Source organism: Capricornis sumatraensis, chromosome 15 (assembly GCF_032405125.1).
Source record: "Capricornis sumatraensis isolate serow.1 chromosome 15, serow.2, whole genome shotgun sequence".
Lineage (NCBI taxonomy): Eukaryota > Metazoa > Chordata > Mammalia > Artiodactyla > Bovidae > Capricornis > Capricornis sumatraensis.
The window spans coordinates 29,477,260-29,488,791 of record NC_091083.1 but is presented as its reverse complement, the minus strand read 5'-3'; the positions used below and the strand labels follow the sequence as shown (position 1 = coordinate 29,488,791).

The 11,532-nt window shown below is 42.5% G+C and overlaps 1 non-coding gene across 1 annotated transcript; it reads left to right on the top strand.

Annotated features, from left to right (window-relative positions):
- Positions 1-1,238: 1,238 nt before the first annotated feature.
- On the top strand, positions 1,239-1,311 carry TRNAG-CCC (transfer RNA glycine (anticodon CCC)). The gene has a single exon. It is a non-coding gene; the product is annotated as a tRNA-Gly (tRNA).
- The last annotated feature ends 10,221 nt before the right edge of the window (positions 1,312-11,532 follow it).

The window sequence follows — 11,532 nt, the reverse complement described above, 5'->3', positions numbered from 1 at the left end:
TGGTGCTTACATTTAGCTGTCTCCATAACATTTTTCCCCAGTATTAAAATCAGGTTCAGTAATGAACCTTACTTTGCCAACGAAGATCCATCTAGTAAAGGCTATGGTCCAGTAATCATGTATGGATGTGAGAGTTGGACTGTGAAGAAAGCTGAGCACCGAAGAATTGATGCTTTTGAACTGCAGTGTTGGAGAAGACTCTTGAGAGTCGCTTGGACTGCAAGGAGATCCAACCAGTCCATTCTAAAGGAGATCAGTCCTGGTGTTCTTTGGAAGGAATGATGCTAAAGCGGAAACTCCAGTACTTTGGCCACCTCATGTGAAGAGTTGACTCATTGGAAAAGACTCTGATGCTGGGAGGGATTGGAGGCAGGAGGAAAAGGGGACGACGGAGGATGAGACGGCTGGATGGCATCACCAACTCAATGGATGTGAGTCTGAGTGAACTCCGGGAGTTGGTGATGGACAGGGAGGCCTGGCGTGCTGTGATTCATGGGGTCGCAAAGAGTCGGACACAGCTGACCGTGTGAACTGAACTGAATGACCCTTTTGATGGGAGTTTTACCCACTGAATAATGGCAGATTAAGAGCTGTCAAGGATAAGCACAGGCGTAATTCACTCACTAGCTCTACTCTTCATACTAAGACTTAAAATTTTTTTGTTTGAGAAAAGTTTCTTTGTCCTTCAAAGAGTTGAAAGTGAAAGTTGCTCAGTCATGTCTGACTCTTTGTGACCCCACGAACTGTAGCCCGCCAGGTTCCTCTGTCCATGGAATTCTCTAGGCCAGAATACTGGAGTGGGTAGCCATTCCCTTCCACTAGGGATCTTCACAACCCAGGGATCGAACCCAGGTCTCCTGCAGTGAAGGGGAATTCTTTACCATCTAGGTCACCAGGGAAGCTCAAAGAGCTAGATTGAGATGTTGAACAGTCATAAGTGAGCCACCAGGATATTGTGGAATAGCTCTAAAAATGTGGGATGAATGTTTTCCTTCTTCTGGGGTAGTTGGATTTAGTGTTATCTCCCCATTGACAGTGGAATACTGGAAACAGGATTAGAATGACTATGGGCTTGGGTCTGTCCTCCATCCTCCCCGATGAGGCCTAAGTAGTCGAAGGTGCTTGGCTAGAAGTCTCGAGTCTAGAGCCCTGAAAGTTTACAGGGCTGCCCGTGGGTCCTATCTGCGGAAACCAGTAGGCATCTCATTCAGTCATTTAAACACCGATGTACTGGGACTTCTCTGGTGATCCAGTGGTTAAGATTCTGCACTCCCAGTGCAGGGGGCCTAGGTTCGATTCCTGGTTAGGGAACTAGATCCTGCATGTCACAACCAAGAGCATGCATGCTGAAACAAAGATCCCATGTGCTGCAACAAACAAGCAAAACTAGTGTTCTGAATAGCTGCTCTGTACCAGGTACCTTCCAGACAAGACCCATCGGTGGAATAAAGACACTTGTCTTCGTGGAGCATACGTTGTAGTGGGAGGAGACAAGTAATATACAACAAACAGTAACTAGTGTGTGGGACACTGAGAAATGCTTTGAGAAAATGAATGAGCGAAAGGGGTGGGAAATGCATGGACACACGTGAGTGTGGGTTTCATGTTCTCAGTAGGGTAACTGGGGAGCTCTCATTAGAAAGGTATCAGTTGAATAAAAGACTGGACAGATGTGAGGACCTCAGCCTGGGGCAGAGCCTTCCAGGAGGAGAGAATCACTGATGCAAGGCTACAACGTAGAGAATAAGGAGGTAAGTCGACCGAAGCAGAGTCAGCCAGGCAGAGAGCAGGAGAGATGACAGCAGACACAGACATAAAGCAAAGAGGGTGTAACTCTCCTAAGCCACTGTGGGAAGCTGGGCTTTTATTCTGAGTGAGTTGCAGATACTGTGGGTTGTGGACCCCATTATATATTAAATAGAGACTTTCATACATCAGCCGGGAGAGGAGCATTTTAGGTGATTACTGTGCATTCCAACAGTTTGGTTTCAGCAGTGTTGCTATTTGTGCAGAATGCTGGTGTAATTATGCATTTATTTTATTACATTTTTATTTCAAAATTAAATTCTGGCCCTAAAACAATTGAGACAAAACAGGAAATCGTATCTATTGTTTTCAATTCTTATAGTGAATTAAAATGCCCTGGATGGTTTTTACAGCTCATAAAGCCAGCACCCACCCCCAGAGATTCTGATTTAAGTGACCTGGGAAAGAGTCCAGGAATCAGCACTTAACACACATGCACACAAACTAAAACAAAGAAACAGACTCTCCAGGTGATTCTAATGTGCTACCGGGATTGAACAATTTTACCTTATCTGTTTTGAAGGCAAAGATCTTTAGCTCATTGGCTCTAAACCAGTAGGCTGTGTGTTTATTAGGATTTTAAAAAAACCAGGTCTCAAGTATATGTTTAAAATCCTCAAAGGTATCATCAGATATTCTGTTAAAAGGAATGAGGCAATTAGGATCTTCATAATACTTTCCTCCTATGTAAAGGAAAACTCTATTTATGACATGGAGGGCTGTGGGAATTCCCTGCATTTTATTCTACTTAACAGTTTCTCACTAGTTTTTAACAGTGAGGATGTAGGATCTCTGAAAATGTGCTTCTCTTTGATGATGACTGCTAGGGACTTAATTGTGTCCCCCTCATGAAATTTCTCTCTAGAAGCCCTGAACCCTAGTGTGATGGTTTATGGAGATATATGGAATGTTTTGGAAGGAATTAAGATTGAAGGAGGTTGCAAGGATTGGCCCAAATCCAATAGGACTAATGGCCCCATGGGAAGAGGAGCAGAGTATCTGTGTACCAGGAAGGGCCACGTGAGGACCCAGTGAGAACGTGGGCATCGACAAGCCCCACAGAGAGCTCTCAGCAGAAACCAAGTTAGCTAGAACCCTGGGCTCCTAGTCTCCAAGAACTGTGCGAATCCAAGTTTCTGTTGTTTACCCCTCTCACTCTGTGGTATTTTGCTCTGGCTTCCCTAGAACACTAATGCAGTGGCGGAGCCTGCAGAGGATGTGGACAGGCCAGGCCTAAATACACAGTGGACCCCTCGTAGGCCGCTCTCAACAGCAGGCCCACTGCCCAGGCTTCAGCAGCAAGGCAGCCACTCTTCTTAGCAAGCATTTCAATTAATTAGCATGTTAAAATAAAAACAAAACACCCATGTGTAAGGACAAAGCAAAGTAGTTGATAAAGAGCGTGAAGGCTAATTATTAGAATCTCTATGCAGCTCTTCGCCTCCCTGTATCTTAGGACAAGCAAGTAGGAGGAGTCTGTCTAGTATCCTCAGACACTGCGTCACAGTAAAAGCACCTTTGCTTACTTCAAGGTGGATATGGCATTTTAAAAATCATCATCAGGCCTTCCTGGGGGATCCAGGGGTCAGGACTTTGCCTTCCAACAGATGACATCTGTTTGCCTTCCAACACAGAAGATGACATTCAATCCTTGGTTGGGGAGCTAAATCCCACATGCCTCAGGACCAAAACCCCCAAAACATAAAACAGAAGCAATATTGTAACAAATTCAATAAAGACTTTAAAAACGGTCCACACCAAAAATATATATATTTTAAAAAACTATCATCATCATAGTTATATATTCATTATCTTATGTCATTCTCATGATAGTCCTAAAAACAAGTTATTTCACCTCCTTCTTATATGTGAGGAAACCACGTTTTAGAAAATTTTTCATTGGAGCAGCTAGTACAGAGAAGTAACTGACTCTGAGCCCCATACGCAGCCTCTCTTTCCTGTCCTACATCACCCCACTACAAATAAAAGCTGGGTTCCACAACCAATACAGTTCCTGTAAATTCCTAATAAATAGAAAATAGGCTGTGGTTGGTTTTTCTCAGTATTTTCTTAAGCTAAAATAGTCTCAGAATTCACATGTCAATTTCTCACTATAAAAATGGACAGAGTCCCTCCTGTTTTCCTCTTAGCACTAAATGACATGGGTGGCACCAGACACAGGCCTCTGACATCACAGATAAAATGAACTATTTTGTGACCAACACTAGGCAAATTTCATCTTGTCCCTTCTGTCTACTCATTTGCGTTGATATGATCACTGCCCTCAAAATACAGCAGCCAAACTCCCATAGCATTTGGGTGGGGGAAAGTCTATTCTGGAGACAGGAGATCACCCAGATGGAACAGAGAAATCTGTTCCCGACCTCCAAATATCAACAGCGCATAATTAGCAGCTGCTAAAATAATAGAAGTCAATTGAACAAAAATATGGTAGGCTTAGCATTGATTTATTAAATACCTTATGTTTCCAAACACTGCTTTCCACAGCGGCTGAAAACCCTTTGCAGGGGATGACAGCATGTCAACCTGGGCACCAAACAGAGAACAGACAGAGTTTGGGGGGGGATTTTTGTTATTTTTTTTTAAACAAATTTTTAAAGTGAGCTATTACTACATCCCACAGACAAGCACAGACATGGCTGTTTTACATCTGCCTGATGAAAAAATACATTTGTTAAAAGCAGCCTTTAAGAGGGCTGCTGTTCTCAAAGATATCAGCCGCTGGTCTCCCTGGGAGACAGCAAAACCCCGCATTTATCTAAATTATCTCAGTAATATGACAGAGTGATTGCTCACTAATGGTCAGTAACAGTTTTCTTTGTCATTTTCCTAGTCATTACCTCCTCAGAATGAACTCCAGAATAAACTGCTTGCCATCGTGACTTGAATGCTAATTTCCCCCTTGTATCCATGGATGGTTTTCTAAAAACATCTGTACTTGGCTATGACATTTTGACATTCCCATTTTGTGGAAAAAAAGAATATCTGCCTTAGAAAGCCTGATGAACACACAGATACTTTACATGCAAACAAGCAAAAAATACATACACTGTTTCTGTATTCCTGGGTTGTGAATTCTGTGTTTCATCTGCTAAAGCCTGTAGGGGCTGCCTATTCAGAGAGGGCTGCTGGAGGAATTTGCGGGAATTCACTCCTGTGGTTTTACCAAGCTATGCCTCAGATTTCCTTATTTCAAGCCATCCTCTGTTGAAGATATGGATGATACAGTAAAACCAAAGGCCCTTGAGAGCAGATTGCATGAATATTTTGCTGTAGCCACGTGAGTACACGAATCCCTGGTCCTTTCGGAGGTAGGGGGTGGGCAGGGTGGTGACCAGCTGTTGGTCGTTACGTGTTTTTCTATCCAATAAAAGCTAGATCAGACTTCAGAAAATTCAAAGGTCAAGCCATAGGGAGAATGGTCAGAAAGCAGAACTTTTTTTCTTCCAATAAATAGAACTGAAGACTTTTTTGGAATTTTTATTTTATATTGGGGTAATTAACAATGTTGTGATAGTTTAAGGTGAACAGTGAAGGGACTCATCCACACATGTACATGTTTCTGTGCCTATGTGCATGCTAAGTCACTTCAGTCATGTCCGACTCGAACCTACGGGCTCTAGCCCTCCAGGTTCCTCTGTCCATGGGATTTCCCAGGCAACAATACTGGAGTGCGTTGCCATGCCCTCCTCCAGAGGATCTTCCTGACCCAGAGATAGAATCTATGTCTCTTACATCTCCTGCATTGGCAAGCAAGTTCTCTACCACTAGCGCTACCTGGGAAGCCCCCATACATGTATCCATTCTCCCCCAAACTCCTCTCCCATGCAGGCTGCCACATAGCATTGAGCAGAGTTCCCTGTGCTATACAGGAATTCCTTGTTGCTTATACACTAAATATAGCAGTGTGTACATGTCCATCCCAAACTCCCTAACTATTCCTCCCCATCGTCCCCCCACCCTCAACCCCCCAACTTCCCATAAGTTTGGCAGCCATAAGTTTGCTCTCTAAATCCCTGAGGCTCTTTCAGTTTTATAAATAAGTTACAAATGATACATTTCTTTTTCGATTCCACATATAAGGGATGTCCTATGATATTTCTCCTTCTCTGTCTTACTTCACTCAGTATGACAGTATCTGGGTCCATCCATGTTGCTACAAATGGCATCATTTCATTCTTTTTAAAGGCTGACTAATATTCCATTGTATATATCTACCACAACTCCTGTCTTCCTGAGGGATTTTTTTAAGTGAAGATTGTTAAATGTCAAAGAACTGGGGAATGTAGGTCATTGTAGTTCCAGTGGCCCCTTCACTGGGCAATTCAGTGATAAGAGCCAAAACAATTAGCCAGGACTCAGAAAGGGAGCAGCCGTAGCCTCTACAGGCAGGACAGGCTGTCTCTGCTTTCCCCCTTCCTGGGCAGAACTGCTAGCTCAAGAAAGATGAAGTGAAGTAAGAGTTGGAGAAATAAATATCTGGAAATATTACAACCAGTGCATTTTTGTGCAAAGGATGTGAGCAATTCAACAGACTGCTTGGCAACCCAGCTTCACTGCCTCTTTCATTGTTTTGACCAATTGTTTACTCACTTAGAAAGCAACTGTATGACCAATATTTTCTGCAACAGTCTTGACTTGAAAAAATCCCTAATACTTGGATATACTTGGACATATTATTGTTGCTGTTTAATTGTTAAGTTGTGCCTGACTGTTTTGCAACCTCATCAGGCTCCTCTGTCCATGGGGTTCTCCAGGCAAGAATACTGAAGAAAGTTGCCATTTCCTTCTCTAGAGGATCTTCCGGACCCAGAGACTGAACCCATGTCTCGTGCATTGGCAGGTGGATTCTCTAGCACTAAGCCACCTGGAAAGCCCGCTTGGACATGCGCGTGTCAGAAAAAGATCCCACTTTGGGCTGGGGAAACTGCGGTTACTAAACCCGCACTGTTTTTGGACCTGTGTTCAAACTCAGACTCGTGCCCTGTCGCCTCGCTGTTACCTCGTTCTGTGCCATCTGGTCATGTGGCCAGTCACTCACCCTCACTCCCTAGAGCCCACATATTCCCAACCACCAGTGATAACTGGCAGCCCGCATGCCCCATGGGCGTCCTGAAGATAGTTTATCTAGAACAGTAAACTGTGTGATATAGTCTGTCTCACAAGTCAGCGAGCCAGTAGTCATCCTAGAATCCATTTCTTATTTCCCTTCCAATCAAACCTCAGGCAATTCAGCCTCACTCTCTGGAATACCTTCTCATCTCTCTGCATGGCTAATACCACTGTACATTACTCCTCTCCAGCCCTTGTATAAACTATTCCAGAAACTCTTAACTGGTTTCTCTGTTACTAAATTATCAAATTCCTGAGTGCTCTCAACACTGCTTTCTCTTTTTTTTTTTTTTAGCTAAAAAACTAAAAATTACCTTGGCATTCTCCTAATTTAAAATACATAATACCCTCTCCCCAGTTTTCCAAATGACCTTTCATGGTATTTTATTTGAGCCCAGTTCAGTCTCTGCCATTCAGTCGCTAAGTGTGTTAGTGGTTCAGTCGTGTCCGACTTTTTGTGACTCCAGGATTCTCCAGGCCAGAATACTGGAGTGGGTTGCCATTCCCTTCTCCAGATGATCTTTCAATCTCTAAACTCCACTCTAAAAACCTTAGGCTCTCATCACACTTGTGTAGATTTCACTTTTCCTTCTGTTAATCACTTTCGTCAAAATTATCCTTCCCTATTCCCTCCATTTTAGTGCATCTTTTAAAAACAACTTTGGGACTTCCCTGGCAGTCTGGTGGTTAGGACTTCACTTTGCCATGGAGGGGGTATAGTTTTGATTCCTGGTCGGGGAGTTAAGACCCCACATGACTCGTGACCAAAAAACCAAAACATACAACAAATGCAAGATTTTAACAAATTCAATAAAGATATTTTAAAAATGGTCCTTGAAAAATTAAATACAACCTTAAACCCTATCTTCTTTGTTTAAACTCCATTCCATCCTTTAAGTTAACCGTACTTAACACTTTCCCCATTTGATTTTTTCTCTCCTCCCTGCTTTCCTAGCTCAATTTCCATGCCTGTTACAGCACTCAGCACATTAGATTGTAGCTGTTGGCTCATGTCTTTGCTTCCTTCTAGTCTGTCAGCCCCTCAAGGGCAGAAGCTATTGTAACTCATCTGTGTATCTCAATACCTGGCAGATCACAGAGCCACAATGCATGTTAAATTGAATGAATACAGATGGTTATATTTGGTATTTTGACTTGAGCTTATATTTTTCTCTTAAAACAAGGCATTAATCCATTTTTTAAAAAAGATACTACTTTTCTCATATGTTAGTTTTTCAACTCCGATGGTATTTTCTAACTTAATGATAATAACCTATCTTTTGTTTAGTGGTCAGGTATTGGCTAGTTCAGTCCCTCAGCAAGAATCCCAAATAAGAGTCTCTGAAGAGCAGAATCATGAATAAGGAAATGGACTAGACTCAGGGTTTGTGGGGCTGTGCAGAAAGCCAATGGCCCCTGACCAGTGTGAGCTCAGACCTTATGCTGCCCTTTCAAAACTTTTTTCCCTAATCTGATATTTTCCCTTGAACCAGGAGTCCCTTGTTAGTCGAAAGTGATGTAAATTGGAGGCGATTTCCTAAGAGCTCTTCATATTATTCCTCTCCTGATTAGAAGGGCTCTTGGCCATGCCAATACCCATGAACTTTGCTCTGAGAAGAGGCACCTGGTGACCTCATTTCAGAGGAAAGGGCTGAGAACATCATACATTAAATTGCACTGAATCATACACTCGAGATCCCAATAGAAAGCCAACAAAAGCTGAACTCTTGAAGAGAATAAGCCCTGATTATAACAGAAACAGCCTTACCAACTCAGTGGGCCCAGACAGCATGGCTGTATTATCACCAGTACCAGGACTGATGTCCACAGTGTTGACAGCGAGCCATCGATGAAAGGTTAAATTACGTTCTGTCCATCTATTAAAGAAACCAGATGAGTATGGAACACTTTTGGAGGAAGTACTCTCAACATGGTATCATTCTGAGAATTTCATGGGTAAAGGAGGGAACTGCCGTTGCTTAGTAATTTACTTTGTGTCTGTTAGCTCTTTCTCTATTCATTCAAAACCAACTGAGGTCTTTATTATATCAATATACTAGCTGCAAGCTGGAAACAATCTTGAGATTCATTTTTAGGTGTAAATAGTTCTGAACATTATTTATCCTTGTGAGATATCCATCTGTGGACCACCATCTATGTGGAAAAATGAACTCTGAAAAAATGCAACGCATTTAAGCTAATTCCACAAGTCAGTTTTGTTTTGCCTTACTATAAATTGTGGACTCTGTTTACGTCTTTGCCTTCCTGTCAAACTGGAGGGAAAGCTATTTGAAGCTGGACTGTGTGTAACTCTTCATGTCTTGGGCAGCATCTGAAGGACATGGCTGACACTATTAACATTCTCAGCATTCCTAGCAATAAGGGACCACTAACAGGGAACTCTACCCTGGTCATCACACCAGCTCATAAATTTAAGAAGAAGGTTTATCTCTTACCTAGATCACCCAGTGCCATAAAATGCATCCTTAATTCTTCATGAAACAGAGGAGGAGGAAGTAACTATGGTTAAAACGTGGTCAAACACTTGCAGAGTCTAAGCTTATGTTAAAATAGAATATAAGTGGTAGCCACTTTTGGTACCACAATTAATTGTAATCTAAACCTCTGAGTATCTTGAAATAACATCAACTAGAGAAGTTTTCCTTCTCTCACTAGCGCATATACAGAGAGGATTGACTGAGATGATGAGAGCGTGAATTCAAGCCCTAGGGAAAGTTTATTTAGCAAAAAGAAAGTAAATCCAGATGCTATGATGTTTGAAGAACCATCATGCAAAAGAAAAAGAGAAAAATTGCTTCTCTTTTTTATTGAAGCTGGTGAAAGTAGAATCAATAAGTGAGCGACATTCAGACTAGCAGAGAAATGCATGTGTGAGTGCGTGTGTGTGTCTGTGTGTGAGAGAGAGAGAAACAGAGATGGGAAAAAAGAGAGACAAAGAAAGCAGCTGCGGAGACAGGAAGATAGAAAGAGATGAGAGAGAGAAAGATAGTCCTATTTTCAGGTTTTCGGGTGGGGGAGCGGAATTTATAAAAGCGATTCTTCCCATTAGTAAAATATCACACTAGTTGACATTTAATGTCCTTCCCAACTCCCAATTCCATGACTCCTTGTCTGGATGCTAATTTGGCTCAAAAGGGAATGAATGATTGGCAGAAATAAAGACTCAGCTCCAAATGGAACCTTAACAGCTATTTTTTGTTGTCACAGCTATTCAGCCCCCAACTTCTTAAAAAAAAACAACCCAGTGGCAGCACCCAGACAATAGGTCTCCTTGGATGTCCTTCCATCAAACAGCAGCAGGCTTCTGGGCTACGCCACGGACATAAGTCTGCTGTTTGTTTTCGGCAGTCACTGCAGAGGATCCTGGCAGGCTGCTCTACACACTCACACAAACTCATTTAAACCCAGGGGACACGATCTGGTCCTCAAACTCACGGATTCACATCCCACTCTGTGCTGCCGCCTGTGCTTCTGGAGTCCTCTGCATTGCTGTCTGCATCTGTTATGAGGCAAGCAGCTTGGTTTAAAAATCTGTTTACTGTGCAGAGAAACATTCTCAAGGAGTTGAACTCCAGAGTGATTTCACCAGCTTGGAGAATGAGAGTGCAGCACATGTGATGGATTGCTCCTGGACCATAAATCATGGTTTGGAAATTAGTAATGCAATCAGTTTGGTATGAGCTAGGAGTCTCCCTTATGAGACAGTCCTGAAATTCTAGGGGCATCGAACCTCCGGAGAAAATGACAACCCATTTCCATACAGAGGTACTGGGCCTATCGTGGGAATATAGCCATATATCTTGTGATATAACTATAATCTGTCCCCAGACTGCTTGTTCCTAGCCCCTAGGCTTCTATGAAACAAGAACATTCTTTTCCTGGTCGTTTAAAGTTTCGGAGGTCAGAAGCCATTAGCTGGTAAATAAACCTCATGAATCTAGACATTCAGAAATTATCTATCTATTCACTGTTCTTCAGAGTGGAAGAACAGGCAGTTTGTAGGAAGACTGCCACTCTGTTATCATGGAATGGTCTACAGTTGACATGGAATGTAGAAATCAACAACACATTAGCACCCCCAGATCTGTCAGAGCCAACAGGCCTGCCTGCCATTCTCCCATGAACCAAGTCTTTGTCTTTCTAGAATAGGCCTGAGACACCACTTTAATCATCCGTCATCCACTGGGCCTGGCTCCCCAGGTTCATTTTTCTCTAGGGGTGTATGTTCTAATGGATAAGGCAAGACTCCCTAACCGTAACTCTTTGAGCAAGGTGTCAGAGCACGTTTACTTGCTCAAATGCCCTCGATACCAATTGTCAGCTCACAATGGCCCTGGAGGCCCTGGCACAGACTCCTCATTAAAGTAATCCCCCCAAAACAAAATTGATAAATATATTACTCTCCTTTTCAGCTTTATTAAAAACCTTTACTTTTTGGCTTTGAAATACAATGTTCTAATGAAAGCTTTTTGCTTCCAAAAACAAACACAAAACAGAAAAGGGTAGAGTGAAATACAATAAGTATGTCTCAAGGAAATGAAGTCGGGCTTCGTGGAAACAGTACTTAAAATC